The sequence below is a fragment of the Gorilla gorilla genome, chromosome 5 (genome assembly GCF_029281585.2).
Source record: "Gorilla gorilla gorilla isolate KB3781 chromosome 5, NHGRI_mGorGor1-v2.1_pri, whole genome shotgun sequence".
In the NCBI taxonomy this organism is placed as follows: Eukaryota; Metazoa; Chordata; class Mammalia; order Primates; family Hominidae; genus Gorilla; species Gorilla gorilla.
In genome coordinates, this window is record NC_073229.2 from 36,845,162 (window position 1) to 36,864,736 (window position 19,575).

Genomic DNA, 19,575 nt, shown 5'->3' on the forward strand with positions numbered 1-19,575 from the left:
AAACAGTCAAAACAGAACCAAATTATTTTATGGATTTTTGCACTGCTTCAGAAGTCAGAAAATCAGAAAATATGCAAAATCCTCATTTGCCTTATGTAATTTCCACTATCAGTTTGGACCACAAGTCTGGGTCTCATAAATTGTATGGCATAAGTAATGCAATAATACAGTCACTATTTTGCCTTTTTATGTCTTTTTCTGCAGATGGCCTTATTACCAGATTCTCTTTGGTTGATGAAAAAGTTACATCATTAGAGTCATGCTTAATGAAAATATGCATTGCTTCAGTATCACCAGTTGCCTGCATCTGGTCTGATTTTCAGAACTGTAGGACTGCATAGATTCTCTGCAGATCATTGTGTTCAAGGTGTTTAAGTCTGTATATATTTGTGCTTTTATTTTATTTTACTTTTTTGAGACAGAGTCTCGCTCTGTCACCAGGCTGGAGGGCAGTGGCACAATCTCAGCTCACTGCAACCTCCACCTCCCAGGTTCAAGCAATTCTCCTGCCTCAGCCTGCCGAGTAGCTGGGACTACAGCGCACGCCATCACGCCTGGCTAATTTTTGTATTTTTAGTAGAGACAGGGTTTCACCATGCTGGCCAGGATGGTCTCAATCTCTTGACCTCGTGATCCGCCCACCTTGGTCTCCCAAAGTGCTGGGATTACAGACATGAGCCACTGTGCCCAGCCAATGCTTTTAATTTCTATTGTATCTCGTCTTCATGGATGACATTGATGTTTGTGGGTATTCGTGATTGCCTATTAGAACAGCAAAGGCAACAAGTGAACTTCGATATGTTCTGTTCCTAGGAGTACTAACTCTGTTCCTGATTGGTTTCAGCTGAGTGGGGGCAATGGGCGAAACCCGTGGGGTTCCGGTTATAATAATGGGAGGCTTGCAGGTCCTCTAGCAGACACAGGCTTCTGCTGGCTTTCCAAGGAGTCTCAGCTGCTGCACTCTGTCCTTCCCTCTCCATGTGTAAGAGGTTTCTGGACCAGAAGCAGATCACAGAAAGAAGCAAAAATCTCTTAAATTTCAGATTCTAGACATATTTGCTAAACAATATATGATTCCCTGTTCAAAAGACTACAGCAACTTACTGCTTTGAATGATGCATCTTACCTTCTGATTGCCTGAGACTTGTCTGCCTCAAATGAAAAGTACATGATTTCTCCCAAAATATTCATAAGCAGGGCAGAGAAGTAATTAGGAACCTATTATTTTGTCAGCAGGGACCAGAGTATGAATTTTAAGCTTGCTGCTGACTACTTAGATAACTTCAGGTATCCAATGTATCTGAACTTCATCCTTAAAATTTAAATTATAATAGTAGCCACCATATAAAACTAATGACGATTACATGAGATAATACAAGCAATGTCTGATACTCAGTGTTCAATAAATGCTGGCCATTACTATCTATTAGCGCTTCATTTATCTGGAGCATTTTGGTTCTTGTAGCAGTACGGTTCCCACCTAGACTGAAACCCTAGATCGTGGTATACGGTTCTTCCTCATCACATCTGTCAGACTTGGTTGAGAATACAGTACAGTACAGAACCTCTTCAGAGTGCTACTGCCTCTGCCTTCAGAAATGTCGCTGCTCTGAAGATAGTGCATAGGGAAGGAGCTAATGACAAGTTACTGAGCTGGAAATAAAGGGGTAAAAAGAATGCCTTTATGGGCGCATGAGTTTTCAAAACCTCTCAGCATATCTATGGGACTTTATTTGGAACCAGTGCCATCTGTTTACCGATGTCTCTGACAGAAATGTGTCCATGAATTTGGACCCTTCTTTTTTTTCCCCCTCAGCTGTGCAGTGTAGCCAGATGTTCTTGTGTTTCAGAAGCAACCACATCCATCAAGCTCTTCGCGGGCCTGGATCGTTCATGCTTATGTAACTTCATTTCTCCAGCAGTGAGACTAGTGTGCTTGTTTACCCACTTTTTTTTTCCTTATTTTTTTCTCACATTGCTTTAAATTAAATTAAAAGCCAGCACTGTCACTAATTAACCAAGAGTGGCACATTTGTAAACCTGGATTTGCCTGGTTGCCAGTAGAGAAAAATCCCTCTGCACTCTGCCAAAACCGTGTTTACCAGGCACCATTGGTGTCTTGGCAATGCTGCTTGAGTTTTGTCAGAACATAATGTAGCTGTGTAAAAGATGTCCTTCGGAGATGTTAGCTGACTTGCCTTGTTCCCAGACTTAAATATGCTGTGAACTAATTAACACCAGCATGAGAGTAAACACTCAAATATCGTTACCTTGCGAATAACAGCACACAAATTTCTGTGCATGGGTTTCTGTCTCCTAAAAAAAGAATGATGATGGTTGTTATCACAGGAAGAGAAAATATTGGGAAAGTAAAGCACTGGCATCTGCTAACCAGCATTCTCTTGTCCCAGTTTCTAGCAATCTTAAATCTCTGAGGTAGAGCCATATTATTCGAAATGTGTGTCATAAGTATTGCAGACTTGGACACAGAAGAGGGAACTGTGACTTTGGGGGCAAATGTGCCATTCAGAAGGTTTGAGAGGGTAACCTGAATTCATGCTAGAAAGAAGAATTTTTTGCCTTCTCTCTCTGCCTTCTGACAACAGAAGAGCTTCACTGACAACAGGGCCACTTGAATTCAGGGACTTTTGACTGAAGATGACCTTATTGCTTGGGAACAGCCTGAGGTTGACACCTTCTGGGCTGTGGAATAAATAAATATGCTTACTTCCTCTGATCCTTGATCTGAAATAACTCTGACAGTGGGAATTGGAGATTCCAAGTGCCCAAAAGAAGTGAGCTTGAAAAGCAGAACAGAGACAAGTTTTACTGAGAAATGCTTATTTTTACACATTACAATGAAAGTATTCACTTTTGTCTTAAAAACTTCATTTTTGTCTAGAAACACAGAATAAAAACTTATCTTTATATATATATACTCTATAACAATGCTGCCTGTAGAACTTTCTGTGAAAATGGAAAGGTAATCTGTGCTGATGTGGCCACTGAGCCCTTGAAGTGAGCTAGTATGACTGAGAGTTAGATATTTACTGTAATCTTAGTTAGTTTAAATGTGAATGGTCACTTGTGGCTGTGGCTACTGTACTGGGTGGCATACCTGCTCTACAACGTATGAACTATGGCCTTGTTTTTATTTTTGCAAACCTTTTTAATGTTTGGCATAACAGAAGATGGCTGATTCTCATATCTGTTTCTGCATTCTACCTGTTATAATCGTTTTTGCTGAAGTTTGTGAAGAAAATATGACCATATCCAGATATATACTTGGAAAGGGAGATATAAACTCAAGAATTAAGATTTGATGGTTCCTTTCGGCCGGAACCGCCATCTTCCAGTAATTCGCCAAAATGACGAACACAAAGGGAAAGAAGAGAGGCACGTGATATATGTTCTCTAGACCTTTTAGAAAACACGGAGTTGTTCCTTTGGCCACATATATGCGAATCTATAAGAAAGGTGACATTGTAGGCATCAAGAGAATGCATACTGTTGAAAAAGGAATGCCCGCAAGTGTTACCATGGCAAAACTGGAAGAGCCTACAATGTTCCCCAGCATGCTATAACATTGTTGTTAAGGGCAAGATTCTCGCCAAGAGAATTAACGTGCGTACTGAGCATATTAAGCACTCTAAGAGCTGAGATGGCTTCCTGAAACACGTGAAGGAAAATGATAAGATAAAGAAAGACGCCGAAGAGAAAGGTACCTGGGTTCAATTGAAGCGCCAGCCTGCTCCACCCAGAGAAGCACACTGTGTGAGAACCAATGGGAAGGAGCCTGAGCTGCTGGAACCTCTTCCCTATGAATTCATGGCCTCGTACGTGTTAAAAAAATAAAAGACCTCTGGACTGTAAAAATGTTTCCCTTCATTGAGTAGAAGTGTGGTGTCTTCTCCCCCAAAGCAATATTTAAATTAAAAATTAAATTTTAATTGCGCCGTAATTCATATGTAATGTCTTTACTATTCAAATTAATGTATTTCTTGCTGAAAGACGTGACGTAGCTTATTGTGCAACAAATTACTCAATTGGTTAGAAAATGGCCAGGTATTATGTATGAAATATTTGTACTGGTTTGAAGATAGTACCTCTAAATCATCAAGGAAGAAATAAAATAATTTACAAAAATTTAAAAAAAAGATTTGATAAAATTTACAATGTTTACTGCCTTATGAAAGACTCTGTTGAGACAGAACCTTACTCTGTTTCCCAGGCTGGAGTGCAGTGACATAATCACGGATCACTGAAGCTTCTACTTCCTGGGCTCAAACAATCTTCCCACCTCAGCCTCTTGAGTAGCTGGGACTGCAGGCATGCACCACCATGTGCTGCTAACTTTTAGAAATTTTTTGTAGAGACGGGATCTCATTATGTTGCCGAGGCTAGTCTCAAACTACTGGGCTCAAATGATTCTCCCACTTCAGCCTCCCAAAGTGCTGGGATTACAGGTGTGAGCCACTGCACAAGGCCAAAAGATGTTTTTAAATTAAATTAGCTTTACAAAATATCTTTTAGTGCCACTACCTTCATTCATACAGGCACCAGCAGTTTTACCAACCATTGCATTTGTACCAATAGTACAAATGCCAATGTCGTAAGTAAAAACAAGTAACACCAAAGTATTATCTTATAAATAGTTTAGACTTCTCAGGTCCTTTAAAAGAGTATCAGGAACCCCTAGAATTCTGCAGAGCCCACTCTTAGAAGTGCTCTAGAATCTTCTAGTCTTCCCCATCCTGCACTCCCCTCCTCCCCACCCAATCAAACACACATACCACCCTTTTATCTAACAGAACAGCTTAGCTCTATTCTTGGAGACCTCGGAGCCAACCAATAACAAGGATCTCGATTTTTTCCCCCAAGCAATTAAGTTATATTTCCCAACAAACATAATTCCCACCTTAAAAGGAATTCTGGTGCCATTTGTAAGAATTATTATACTCCTTGTTTACCCTCTCCCATACAAACATCTGTAAATTTTTATTTCATCCCCAAGCTAGTACTTTCAACCTGTCTGCTGGAAAAATCCACCAGGATATGTACCTGTAAATAATTATCTGTTTCTTTGTTTCCTTTTTGATCTATTTCTGCTGTAACATAGTGAGTTTCTTGAAAGAAAATGGAGTTTATTTTATAAATATTAACTGGATGGATTGATGCATGATGTACCAGCTGTGTCTATGGACCCCTCTCCCACAATGACCTGCTTCTCTTCTTGTTTCAGTTGTCTTAATGGTCCTCCCCTTCCACTCATTCATTAAGAGTACTCACTTGAGCTAAGCATCATCTTTGAGCATTTCCTCTTCTTCTGTATAATATATGTGAAAATCATGAGACATAGCTAGTCCTTGGAGAGAAAGAAAATGCATGACTACATGCCATTTGGGTAGGTTGTTACCAGGCTATTGTGAGTAAAATATCTGTCAAATTGGTATTTTTAATTGAAAAAAAGAGTTATGGTTTCTTTTAGCTTTCTGGTTTTCAATGTAAGACTTGGGTGAAATGAGCTCTACTCATATCACCTGGCAATGGCAATGTGCAGACTATATTTTAGGAAATTGTCAAAAACTTTAAAAGGATTCTCACAGCTCAGCTCTATGTAAAATTCAAGAGGGAAAACAATTTTTTTGAAGTCAAGAGGGCTTCAGATGTCCTCCAAGCCCTGGTCTTCCTCACGCGAAAGCTTCCAGAGCCAAACATTGGAGACCCCATTTTTAGCAGAGAACCCATAGCCTCGCATTATGTGGGGACTCAAGGTACCATATTTTAGCCACTAAATTTATTTCTGGACTCTTGTTAGTGACCACATGAATTCTTTAGGGCCCCATGGCAAGGCGGTCTCCAGGGATTTTAACACATTCTGAATTTGGGTTGCAAAGGAGTCTGGAGACTGTTGCTTTCAGCCGGAGCCCAGAAGAACTGACAATGAAAACTGCAATAAAAGCTCATGGTGACCTCCTGAGGCAATACTGCTACTTTTGAAAATAAACGTATTTACCTAACAATCACTTAGAAGGAAATTTTAAGATATATGATTAAAGCGTATTAAGCTACAGATATAAAAATCTAATCTTCAAAAGGAAGCACAGTATTGTGGTATAAGAATTGGATCACAAATAAGAGATCTCTTTTATAGCCCTGGTTTCACCCCCAACTAGTTATATGAACTCGGACAAGTAATTGAACTTCTTTGGCTTTCAGCTTCTAGTCTATATATAACATGTGACCTGAACCATAACTTTCTATTTATCTTTGAATTCTCTGGCTTTCTCAATCCATATAATCCTTTGCTTTCCTATTCTGATAAACCAGCCACACACTTGTAGCTTTGCCTTTTGTGAACATGAATTCCTAATAATTAAACTGAATTTCATTTTGCTTAGAAACTATTTACTACCATACCAATTATAAAATGCAAATGTGATTATTAGTGTATAAATGATTTGCCTTCCATGTGTACTGAGGCAGGTATAGTATTAGAAGCCTGGGGTCAAAAGCTCTTCATTTTTCACTAAATGGAATAACTTGTTTTGTCTAACACCTTGGTAAGATCTAGAATCAGCATCACCTTATTTACAAAAAATATAGATGAAAGTTACTTCTAAGCTGTCTGATTTTTCAATTGCAGCCATTTTTAGCAAATATAGATTCATAAATGTGTTATAAATGAATTTTTGGTGCCACAAAAGAAATAGTACTCGAACATAAATTCAATTTTCTCAGCAAGGCAATTTTACTTCCATAGAAGGGTGTGAATCACAGATGGAGCAATGGTGAGAGCACACCTGAACAAGGGAGGGGAAAAGGTTTTTATTCCTGATGCAGGTAACCCCTACTGCTGTGTCGTTCCCCTATTGGCTAGGATTGGACTACACAGTCTAAGCTAATTCTGATTGGCTATTTGAAAGAAAGCAGGCGTACTAGCCAGAGTGCCAGGGTGAGTAGTTTGGCTGGAAGGGCAGTTACAGAACAGGTGACTCAGGATGATTCAGGTCAGAGCAGGTGACCAGAGGTGACTCAGGATGGAGCAGGTGACCAGGAGTGACTCAAGACAGAGCAGGTGACCAGAGGAACAGATGTGAACTACTGATTAGAACTGGTGGAAAAGGTTGTTTACTGAAACTAGGGGAGAGGAGAACAAGGAAGTTAAATTTTAAAATGCAGAACAACGAACAGGGGAGCTGAACATACTGATACATTAGTTCTTTGGAGAGGATCTCAGAACTCATTGTACTTAACAATTTACGGGCTAAAACCTTTGAAGAGGAATTTATTATATCCTACAAATGCAAGGTCATATACATGATTAAAATTTTGCATGGCAGATACAAGATGTCACAGTGTGCATTATTTTCTAACTTCTTTATTTTATTGAACGGGACATGATGAATGCCCAGTTATCTTGGTGATGGTATTCATGCAGAGGTTTCCAGTGTCCATGTCCATGTGTATATCACTAAGTACAAGCACTGGAAAAAGTTGCTTTCTAATAACTTTCCAACATTGCTAGGTTGGTTACAGGGAAGCATTAGCCACAACTGTAGCATAGGATCTTTTCTATATTTCATTGAGAAAGATACACCCCATTTCTTCACCTAAACAGAATATGGTTTGAGCCTCAGTATAACCTTTCATGTGATCAAGCACTGGTGATAACGGGGAGGAGAGGAGTGCTTATTAGTCTTAGACCAAACAGTGATTTACCCTGGAGCAAGTCAGCATGCAGTATTTGTTCAATAAGAACGTGCACAGATTAAAAAAAAAGTGCTATGATTCTAAACACGGGGCTAATTCAGAGACAGTGAACTTTTGTCTAGGAAGCAGGCCGATCAAAAGAATCAGCTGTTGTCTCTTAAGAGGTGGTGAAAACTGCTGTGTGTATAAGCATGGTTCAGTTGGTTATATGAATTTCTATTGAGGCTGCTTATTACATTTTTAAAATGCAATTTTAGCCACAAAAATTCTTAGAAATTAAATTTTATTTCCTTCTGAACAGACCTTCTGTGAAATGTCTTTTACTAAATATCAGTTTTTTGTCCTTGTCAGACAACTCCAGTTTATTCCTTGCTAAATTGGAGGAGTATGATTCCAGATTCACCTATGGTGAGCTATTTGTTGATCACAGTAAATTTAACATGGCCTTGTTAATATCTACCCTCATCTTCAGGTAATTGAAGTCTTCTAAAGGTACATATTAAACTATAGTGGTCCAAACATCCTTAAATAAAATGGCCAGTGGCAACCCATTTATTCACCCTTCATCACCTTCTCAAAGAATCCCTGTTACAACAAGATGTCATCATCCTAATCTCTCAGGACTAGTTTAAGGATGGCTGCTTACCCTGTCATCTCTCACTCCTGTTAGTTTTATATTTTCTTACCTAGAAATTTCAAGCTACATTAAAAAATGCCCCAAGTTATTTTATTTCCATGCCTTTGGGGAAATTGCTTCTTCATGCCTTTGGGGAAATTGCTTCGAGGTGGCTCTGTCTTTATATTTTGATGACCAAATGTAAAATCAGAGCAACAAGAGAAACCAGAATGGAATACAGGAGCAATTAAATTAATATTGTAGGTGATGTATCTGAATGAACTGAAGTTGGCATAGTATTTAAATTTACTAAGGAGGGTATCATTTGGAAAATTAAGGACAAGAATTTTAATCTGGCAATGTCCCCACAAAGTCTTACTTAAAACATATACTTCAGCTTGCCTGTACGAAGCTACCTGTCTTCTCTCTCTCTCTCTCTCTCATCAGCCCTCATGAGATCCTGCTTTAATTTATGTGAGTAGCTTGCAAGACTGAACTAAGAAAGGAGTGTTTCTAATATAGTAAATCAAAATAACATCACATTCACTTGAAACAATGTTTTTGAAATTCAAGTTCAAAACAGGTAGTTCAGACTTCACAAATACTTTGGCTTCACACTTGCTTTCCTTCTCTACTATGTCTTCAGTGACATTGTGCAAAAGGGCAATTCCATTTCCATAGGTTACATTGACTTTGCAGAGCTGAAGAATCAAAAAAAAAAAAAAAAAAGAATGAAAAGGAAAAAAAAAAAAAAAACACCAAGAAGGCTTGGTTTGGGCCTAGGAACTAAATAAGCACAAGATAAAAATCACAGTGGAAGTGAGTGTCATTGAAATAAAGTGACTTGTTTTTATCGCAAGGCTATTTTCAGTTAAGTCCACTCTAATTCTTATCTTTATTCAACCTACAAGTTATAGATAATGCATGACCATATTAAAATTCTCTTCTTGGCCTGAATCTCCTATCTCCAGTGGACAAGCTGGGTCCTTGACAACTTAATTGTATGTGTGTTGATTTTTAAAAGACAACATGAAATCTTTAAAGTTGGAATTTCCTGATTATTTTAGACCAGGTTCTACATACTGCACTGATACTACAGAGCAATTTTAGAGAGCAATAGTAATTGCATTAAATGACTTAACATGATTAGTAGAAGCAGAAGGAATAGGTGATCTGGATTGTTTTTGAGAAAGCTCTTAATGAAATATAATATGCATGTAGAAAAGTGTAAAAATCTTAAGTGCTCAGTTTGATGTATTTGAACAAAGCAAACACACCCCTTTAACTATCAGACTAAGAAATGGAACATTAGCACCCAAGAAGCCCCATGCCCTGCCTAGTCACAATTCCCCAAAAAGTAATCACTTTCATGACTTCTAACAACACGGTTTAGTTTAGCCAGTATTCGAAATTTACATATATCAAATTATATAGTGTGTACTCTTCTATGTCTGGTTTCTTTCACTCAGTAGTGTGTGCAGCAATTATTCATGTCATTCATGTGATAGCAGTTCTCATTGCTGTGTAGTATCTTATTGCAGGTATCAACAATATGTTAAATATCTATTAATATTTGTGCTCTTACAAATAGTATTTTGGGAACACATGCATATGCATTTCTGTTGAGCACAAACATTTAGGTAATAAACTATGCATACTGTATACATTAATGGAGACTGCCAAACTTTTTCAAACAGCTGTACCAATTTTCACACCCATTAGAAGTGGGTGAGGCTTCTAGTTTCCCTACATGCTTACAATCTGTTGATATTGTCAGTCTTTGTTATTGTAGCCAATTTGGTTGTATCGTAGGAGTTTTATATTTTAGTCAGAATTTCCTTGACAACTGATGAAGGTAGATGTTTTTCATATTCTTATTGGCCATTTGGATGTGCTTCTTAGAGAAGTGCTTGTTGAAATCCTTACCTTATTTTTCTACTGACATATCCTTTTGTTACTGATAGGTAGGAGTTTGTTATGTATCCCCAATATAAGTCTTTTGTGTGTGTGTGTGTGTGTGTGTGTGTGTGTGTGTGTGTGTGTGTGTGTGTGTGTGTGTGTGTATTCATTGCTAATGTCTTCTCCCTCTCTGTAGCTTGCCTTACCACTCTCCTAATGGTGTGTTTTAATGAAACTGTTTTAATCTTAATCAAACTTTTATTTATAATTAGTGCTTTTTCAGTCCTGTTTTAAAAATCATTCTCTCCCCAAGTTTCATGAAAATATTCTCTTTTCTTCTAGAGGTCCTAGAGTTTTGCCTTTTACATTTAGATCTATGAGCCAGCTTAAATTATGATTTAAACTAATTCTTCCTCTATAAATATACATCTCAACCGACATCATTTATTGAAAATAAAATATTTTCCTTCACTGCATTGCAGTTACACTTGGTTATGCCCCAGGAGACTATATATTTGTGAGTCCATTTCTGGATTCTCTATTCTGTTCTATTGGTCTGTCATTGAACCTACACCTCACTGTCTTAATTATGAAACTTCGGAACAAATCTTGATATCTGACGGTGTTAGTCCTCCAACTTTGTATTTCCACAAGGTAGCCTGTCATTTGAATGTATATGTTAAAATACGCCTGACAATCTTCACACCCCCACCCCACCATTGCAACAACCCAACAATAGCAACAACAGCAGCAAAACCTATTGGCATCTTGATAGGAATTGTAGTAACCATATACGTTAGTTTGGAAATACTATAAAAACTTGAAAAAATTGTGTCTCATGAATTTGGAGTGGACACTAGTTAACTCACTACACTGTTATTAATCATTCTACATGTGTTACTGTACACACCCTTTTTATGATTGGTTACAGGCAACTTAGCAACCCCTAGTATGTTAATCTTTTTTTTTTTTTTTAAGACGGAGTCTTGCTGTGTCGCCCAGGCTGGAGTGCAGTGGCGCCATCTCGGCTCACTGCAAGCTCCACCTCCCAGGTTCACGCCATTCTCCTGCCTCAGCCTCCTGAGTAGCAGGGACTACAGGCACCTGCCACCACGCCTGGCTAATTTTTTGTATTTTTAGTAGAGACGGGATTTCACCGTGTTAGCCAGGATGGTCTCAATCTCCTGACCTCGTGATCTGCCCGCCTCGGCCTTCCAAAGTGCTGGGATTACAGGCGTGAGCCACCGCGCCTGGTCATTAATCTTGAATATGATTACTGCATATACCAGATCCTGCCACCCTACCCATCTGACTGTAGGTTTTACAGAACTGCAAATGAAGAAACCCTCATTTTGACACCATTAAGTTATAAAATGGCCCTCTCTGGGGAGCAGGTTGTCATCAGCAGCTGAAATCAGTAAGACGCTATGGCCAGAACTGGGACATAGTTCATAAAACGTACACTTTACAATTCAAAATTGTAATTCAATTCAATTCAAAAATATGAGAATATTTTTAGAATTTAATTAAAAAATAAAATATTGAGTCTTCAGTCTATAAACATGGAATATGCTTCTATTTACAAGTTTTTAAGTGTGTCTGAATACTGTGTTTAATTTTCAGTGCAGAGGTCTTGCATGTCTTTCCTAAGTATTTGATAATTTTTGAGCTACTGTACATAGTACATATTATTTCTAAATTTCAATTTTCTACATGTTTGTTTTATTTATTTTTCATGGATCTTATCACTGGTCTGCTATAAACTACACCAAGCTGAAAGCAGAAACGGAGACCTACTTAGATTATAAGTAACTATTATGTTAACAGAATTATCTTTGCATATATGAAAAAAGAATGTTGCTCTGCAGAAAACACTAGTTATATTTGATCTGTAGTGATCCTAAAGGTAGTTATGAGAAAGAAAATTAGAAAGTGAGTTTTTGATTTTGTTTTTTGCTCAGTTCTGAGTATCTCTTTTACTGTGAGACTACGTAAGTGCACTCTCAGCAAAAATCACAGTAAAGGGTTAAGTGGACTAAATCGGATTTATACTGCCTATGAAGGTGCAATAAATGGGCACATAACTACCCCAGCATGCAAAACTCTTCAGTGTAAATGAGCCAAACCGCTAGTTATTTGTCAACTGCTCTATCATTATCCTGTGCGCATCCACCCCTAATAGGGGCTGTCAGGTTCATATATGGCTTGTATGTTGTGAGTTGTTGTGTCTCTCCTGATAAGTTCCTGTCAGTTGTGGATCTATCTGGTTAGGAGATCAGAGCAAGGAAAACACAGTGCAGTGATTGACAGTGATCAGAATGGGGTGATGGAATGTGGGACGTGGAGAGAAATGGAGGGAAGATAACATAGAAGCATAAAAAATAAAAAATTGTATGCTGTATGGTTGAATTCATCCATCTTGTAGCCTGATTGGTAAGCCTCACATTTAAAAAATAAAAATCCTATTACTATTTTCTTCCTAGCAAATGCACATGGAAAATCAATATAACACAACCAGTAAAATAAGTCTCAGCCCAGGAAACAACCCTTCTTTAAGTCCACAAAAAATACATTCAATATGTAAACACATTTTCACATACTTTTATATATTTCTAATAATAAAAGCAAATATGTGAGTTGTATAATTCTCATCTGATGGGGAAACAGAGAATCAAGGAATTTAATGACCAATACCTTGATAAACAGCTAAATTCAGTACTTTTAAATCTTGTTTTAGAATTCTATAAAACCATACTGATATGTTAATTTTATTCCTTCTAGAAATACCTCTTGGCATCCTAAAATATAAATGTAGTGATTCTTAGAGTATTTCTAAAGTGCATCAAATTTCTACTCTTTTTTTTTTACATTTTATGCATTTGTCACTTTGACTATTTCATCAATATTTTCATTAGGTCCAGCATTGTGATTTTTGCTTTATCTCAGGTAGAATTATCTGGAACAAAGAAACAGCAACCTAACAGTATGGAGGGCATAATGTGGCTCTTTTTTGACAATTAATCATAATTGGTGGTAGAAGCAATGTGGTTAGTTCAATCCAAAGCAACTTCTAAAATGTCAAAAAGAAAATATCAAAACAGAATCAAAGTGAACAAAAACACAGCCATAATCGACAGCCATGCCCTGGATTCCTGAAGCGTTGAAAACCTAACTGAAAAGCTAAAAGCCTGTTCACACCAACCCTACATTTTGTTTTCCCTCCCGCATTGTTTTCATTTCTTTAGTTTTGGGTTTTTTTTTTCTAAAATTGAATTAACCAATATTTTCTGGCCCACCAGCCATAGAAAAGCTAGGATGGGGAGCAATATAACAAAAGGAGAAAAAACATACCAAGTGATGAGTCTGGAGATGTGATTTTTCAGTTCCTGCTTATATCTTATAGTTGTGTGACCTCGATCACCTCTCAGGACCAGCCACTTGCTCAGAAAGTGTTTGGGCTTGATGTCACCTAGTGTCCTCATTAGCTCAAAAGTTACTCTGATCTCTTAACCTAGTGGGGAGAGGAGAGATAGAAGCATGATGAATTAAAAGAGCTTCCAATGGATTGCCTTATTTGGACTTATTTTCCCATTCCCAAAGGCTGACAATGAGGTTTAAAGGCTACATGTAGACTGATTTGGGAACAAAAAGATTTTAAATGTTTGTATTAAACTGTTTGAAGTATTATGAGGGATATTAAAATGTCCGTGACACAGTCCGTGTCACAGAGGAGATTTTTCTTTCAATGGAGAAGACATTCTATACAAATACATAATAATGTTGGAAAAAAATCTGAATAAGCCTAAATGGAGTGCTAAAATTACAAAAGTATAAGCATTAGATGCTATAGAAATTCAGAGATACGCAAGACACATCTGGAGGAGCACTGAAGATGATCTTGAAGGAGGGGCTTGGGGAGTGGACAGATTTGGATAAGCAGATGTATATAAGGAGGTGCCCATTTTTGATGAGAACAACATAATCAACTGAATACATAGAAATGCAAGAGGAGATATCTTCCAGGAATAGTGAGAAGAAAGTCATCTTGGATCAGAGGACTGTTGGGAGGTAGGATTGGAGGAGGCAGGGAGTATCCATATTTTATAGATGATGTTCAGGTTGAAGAAGCTAGACTTTGATATTTCATGAGGAGCTAGCAAAGGGAAGGGATTGCAGAGGGAAATTTAATCTTTTAGAAAGATAAAACAAAGGCCAACTGGAAGAATTGATTAAATGAGAGAAGACACTAGCAGCAAGGAGTCAAGCTGGATATCTAGGCAACTGCCAGGTATAGATGAAAATCTAAAGCATTAGCAATGCAAAAAATCACCAGGCATGGTGGCTCACATCTGTAATCCCAGTACTTTGGGAGGCCAAGGCAGGAGGATCGCTTGAGTCCAGGAGTTCGAGACTGGTCTGACCAACATGGTGAAACCCTGTCTCTACCAAAAAATACAAAAATTAGCCAGGTGTGATGGCAAGCGCCTATAGTCCCAGCTACTCAGGAGGCTGAGGTATGAGAATCATTTGAACCTGGGAAGCGGAGGTTGCAGTGAGCCCAGATCATGCCACTGCAGTCCAGCCTGGGCAACAGTGAGGCTCTGTCAAAAAAAAAAAAAAAAAAAAAGGGAAAAATCCAATATTTTCCAATATTGGAGGAACTTCCTCAATAATTCTCTTTTCTCCTTTTCCTTCCTGATCTGAATAAGCCTCTAGACAAAATTGTATTTTCACTCATCAAGCCTAAGAAGGCATCCTAGTCCCTAGTGGTGGTCTTTGGTTAGATGATATAGAATTGATTTTGTAGTTTGCTTCATGGAGGCCACTGGGAACACTGTTCATTGGGATGACCTTTTGTGTTCACATGATTATGGAGACATGACCGAATCCCCATCCTTAGTTCAAAAAGAAAACAAATCTTCTTCATTATTTTGCTGGCTCTCCTCCCTTCTTGATCTCAGCCAACTTTTTTCCAGGGTCTCCTATCTGCTCTCCTCCCATGACGATATTCTTGGATATTTTGTTCCCTTGGAGCCAAAGATACACTCTTTATGTGGTGAAAAAGAGTATGTCTCATCAAAGTCACTCTGGACTAGCTGTCTATAGCCCAGTGATAATAATTCCACTATCTAAAGGAAAAATGTAATTTTACCACAAACACTCCCATGATGATTCAGTCCTAACTCTTGCCAGAGAGAAGGCTACGCCATTTTTTTTTCTATCCCCAGCACACAGGCTGCTGTGAAGAAGCATCTGCTGTCTAATTCTTTTCTATATTAGGATAAAATGCTTTTTGGCTTGCTGATTTCAGGCCCTTAGGAAAAGAGAAAACAAAGTTTCTCATAAAGTCTTCATTGCACAACCAGTTGGTCTGTGTTCTGGGAACCCCAGGCATGGACTTGCGGACCGAGCCACAGGAGCCATAGCTCAGAGATAATCGGGTCAGGAGCTGAATGTGATGTGCTTGCTCTGGGGGTACAGATGGTATCTATTTAGCTAGAATTCTTCCACTGTGGCTGCCTTAATGCCCAGATCATTTTAACTGGCTTCTTATCACATCTGGGAGGGCCAGCATACTTTTCCTAAAGACTAACCAGATAGAGAGTTTGGTTTTCTACAGCTCCAACAGAATGAGGCATAGGAATAAAAATCTGCATTCACAGATGAATATGTCCTTGAGAATGTATCTGGAGAGCACCTGAGGAAAAAGCATTAGAGTGCTATTTTCTTACCAGTTCCTTCCTAGCCTACTCCCTGCAGGGCTGCTTTTGATGAAGACAAGGGCACACTGTTCCCATGAAGACTCCTCAGCCAGGTCAGGGGCAGGAGCCAAGGGAGGTGGGGCTACTGAAGGAAGCATCACCTGTTGAAGACTGTTGGCCTATCTCATGAGAAGGCTAGATGGGAAAGTCTAGGACACACACTTTGTATTTTGCTCTCTCCTCTCAAACTCCAGCTTTCTGTGTACCAGTGAGCTGGCTCACACTGCAAGTACTGGCCATCTGCACAGCATCCCTGGGCACATTCAGAAGTGAACTGGGAGGCCCAAGCTATCCACTGGAAAACAATCACATCCACAGGGCTGTGTGCTGTGTTTGTGTTTGTAATATAATAATAATCATTATTGCTGTTATTGTTATGATTTTCCAAACTGGCTCGTTTTTATGTATTTCCTATTACCCTCACCCTCATGGATACAGGGAGACAGCTATTGAACATGCCTTAAACTAGGACATCTCATATGTCTTACTACTTGCAATTATTATTTCAGGACCATAAAGAATGCAGCCTCCTTTTCTGTCCAGCAAGATATATTTCAAAGCCAAAGAGAGCCATAACACAATTAAAAGGACTAATTGTTTTAAAAAGTCAAGGTGATGAAGGAGGAAGAGTATTTACTAAGTGATAAACATTTGCTTCTTCACAAAGCCCAGATTTTATGCCTCTAGACATAACATGCCTGTTCTCAGAGTTTTAACAATGCAGCTCTCAAAAGACTTCCCTTTGGTTGTAGGCGATTCACAGATTTTTAGCTTCTTACTCTCTGGTTAGGGTTGATGTGTCAGGGAACAATTTTTATTAGGTTTCAACGCATCTGCGGTGCTTAAATAAGAGACTGAAACAGGCACTTGTTCCATGCTGTAGGGTGATAAGTTGCATTAATTTTTATTTTAGGCTGTCTCCAAACATGGCTTTTATAGACTAATAGAAAAGCAATTTTTATAAGTTCACAAAAAACAATGAACACAGTCGAGCATAAATATCTTACAACCAGGGCCAGAGGAAAATTATGAACTAAAAAATCTGCTGAAAGAGGCACAAAAAGCACAATTCCTAGATGCTGCATTCTCGAGGTAAATTCTCACCTACAAGAAAAAGTGTGTAAATGCAAATTTTCACTAGTGTTTCTACCCTGTTCTTACCCTGCTGTATTCTGGAACTCTATTTCCCTACTCTTCACTAATTTATACCCATCATACTCTTTAAGATCAACCTCAAATACTCAGCTTTTTTGGAGTTAATATTACCCATTAATGCCAGTCTTCTTTGGCGTTCCTGTAACACTTTTTAATATTTTGCTTTATATCAATCCATCAATCCTTAAGGTGTTTGCTTTTCAAAACTTAACTAGATTGTAAGCTTTTTCATAAATACGGAATTTGTTTTCTTTCTGTAAAAAGAATTCTGCAATAGCATCTAAGACCAACGGTTGATATTTGCTAACTATGTATTGTTACTATTATTTATGTGATGCAAAGGCTATAACCCCGTTAAGTTAACCTCCCAATTCTCCCCTACCATAATAATCCTACGATTCTTGTCTAGGAATCTCATAAAATAAAAAGAATATAAATTCAAGGATTCTACCTTTTCTTTCAATGGATCTTATTAATAATACAGGCCCAGAGCAATTAAAAATATCTTGGATTTAAAGAAAATGTAACCTGTCCACAATTGTTGACCTCAAATTCTAATACTTGCAAGTGTTTTAGCAAAATTCATATGGAACACTAATGCCAGAGCATGAACCAGGGCAGCCTTAATTTGTTTAGGACTCTACCTGATTTGTTTTTAACCTCTGAGTCTAGATTCACAGTTGCATTTTTCTATTTTGCTTGCAATGACTGCAGAAAATCATTACTTAGTTGAAAAATTCACATTTCCATATGGTTGTTCAGAATGTTCTTGGAAAAATTAAATAGGAAATGTTTCAGTAAAATTACTCTATTGTCATATCTCCGGAAGGATATTTTATATGGGCAGAATCTATCAGGCAATAAAAAATTTAAAGTGTATTTTGAATAGCTACCTTACCAAAGCTATAACTGAAGGTTTTAAAATAGTGGTAGTACTACATTACTATACAATTTAAAATGCATATGTGAAATATATTATCTCAATTAATATTTAATGTATATACCAAAATAATTTTCTCAAAAGCTAAAGAAAAAATTGTCACTTACTCAAACCTTTTGTTTACTTACTGCCAAATGTCTGAATGTTTGAAAACTTCCAGATGACTGACAGCAGTTTTGACTTTTGATTCTGCCAGTCTTAGATCACGTGATTACCCTTTCCGTTTAGAATATAAATCACTGCTTTTACTACTTCTATAAATTTCATGTTCCAGCCACACTATTAGCCTGACATAAAATTGTTTATTGCTTTGATGCTCCATGCAAAAAAGGCAAATAAACAAAATATCCAGGAACCTTAATATACAACCTGTTACCTTAGATAAAGCATCTTGACTTTCTTAGGCCTGTAAGTCAGTTAAGCCTTCCTAAGGTAGCGCTCAGTGTTAAGGTGCTCATTGTTTTGTTCGCTATTAGAAAACTAAAAGCAGTACCTAGAATTGAGTTGGGAATATAATATGGATAGGAAAAGACATAGTGTTTTTTCTACTCACACACCCACTTAACACTTCTGTAACCAGGTGCCTGTGGAGTGTTTCCCACACACCAAGCAATGGACATCAGCTGGGTGTCTTCCATTTTAATTCAATACTATCACAGCTACCTGGAGATTGCATCAGATCCCACAGGTTGAGGGCTCAGTCCCAAAAAACTGCCCAAACTTAAGATGCCAGTTGTATGCCCCAGTTTGTGACCTATGCTTCTGACCAACTGGCTATAAATTGGAGTCTCCATGGTCCCCTCCTTTGAGTTCAATTAATTTGCTGTGGTGTCTCATAGAACTCAGAGAAACACTTTATGTTTACCAGTTTATTAATAAAGGATATAATAAAGAACACAGATGAACAGCCAGATGAAGAGATACATAGGGCAAGGTCTGGAAGAGCTTTGAGTGTAGGATTTTCCATACCTGCTGAGTTGGAGTGCGAGCGCCTTCTGGCATGCAAATGTTTTCACTAACCGAGAAGTTCTTTGAAATTAGTCATTTTGGGATTTTATGGAGGCATAATTACATAGATATGATTGATTAAGTCACTGGCATTGGTGAGCAACTCAACCTTCAGCCCCTCTCCTCTCCTCAGAGGTCCAGGGATTGGGGGACAGGAGCTGAAGGTTCCAATCTTCTAATCACATTGTTGGTTTCCTGGCAGCCAGAAAACAAAAGATACTCCTCTCACTCAGGAAATTCCAAGGAATGTAGGAGCTCTGTACCAGATGCTCCTATCACTCAGAAAATTACAAAGGTCTTAGGAGCTCTGTGTCAGGAACCTGGGTCAAAGACCTAATATTAGAACAAAAAATTATCCTAGCACCCCTATACACAAGGGGTTTAGGAGCTGTGTGTGTCAGGAATCTGGGGCAGAATCCACATATATATTTCTTATTATATAACAATATCTCCAGGTCCTATTTGCTAGGAAACCCATTCTA

At 38.2% G+C, this 19,575-nt stretch overlaps 1 long non-coding RNA gene across 1 annotated transcript in view; it reads right to left on the bottom strand.

The window, feature by feature from the left end:
• LOC109027224 (uncharacterized) overlaps nucleotides 1–19,575 on the bottom strand; it is a 104,544-nt gene that overhangs the window by 65,050 nt on the left and 19,919 nt on the right. The window contains exon 3 of the long non-coding RNA XR_010134186.1: nucleotides 13,580–13,739. This is a non-coding gene — a long non-coding RNA (uncharacterized lncRNA). The remainder of the gene's footprint in view (nucleotides 1–13,579; nucleotides 13,740–19,575) is intronic.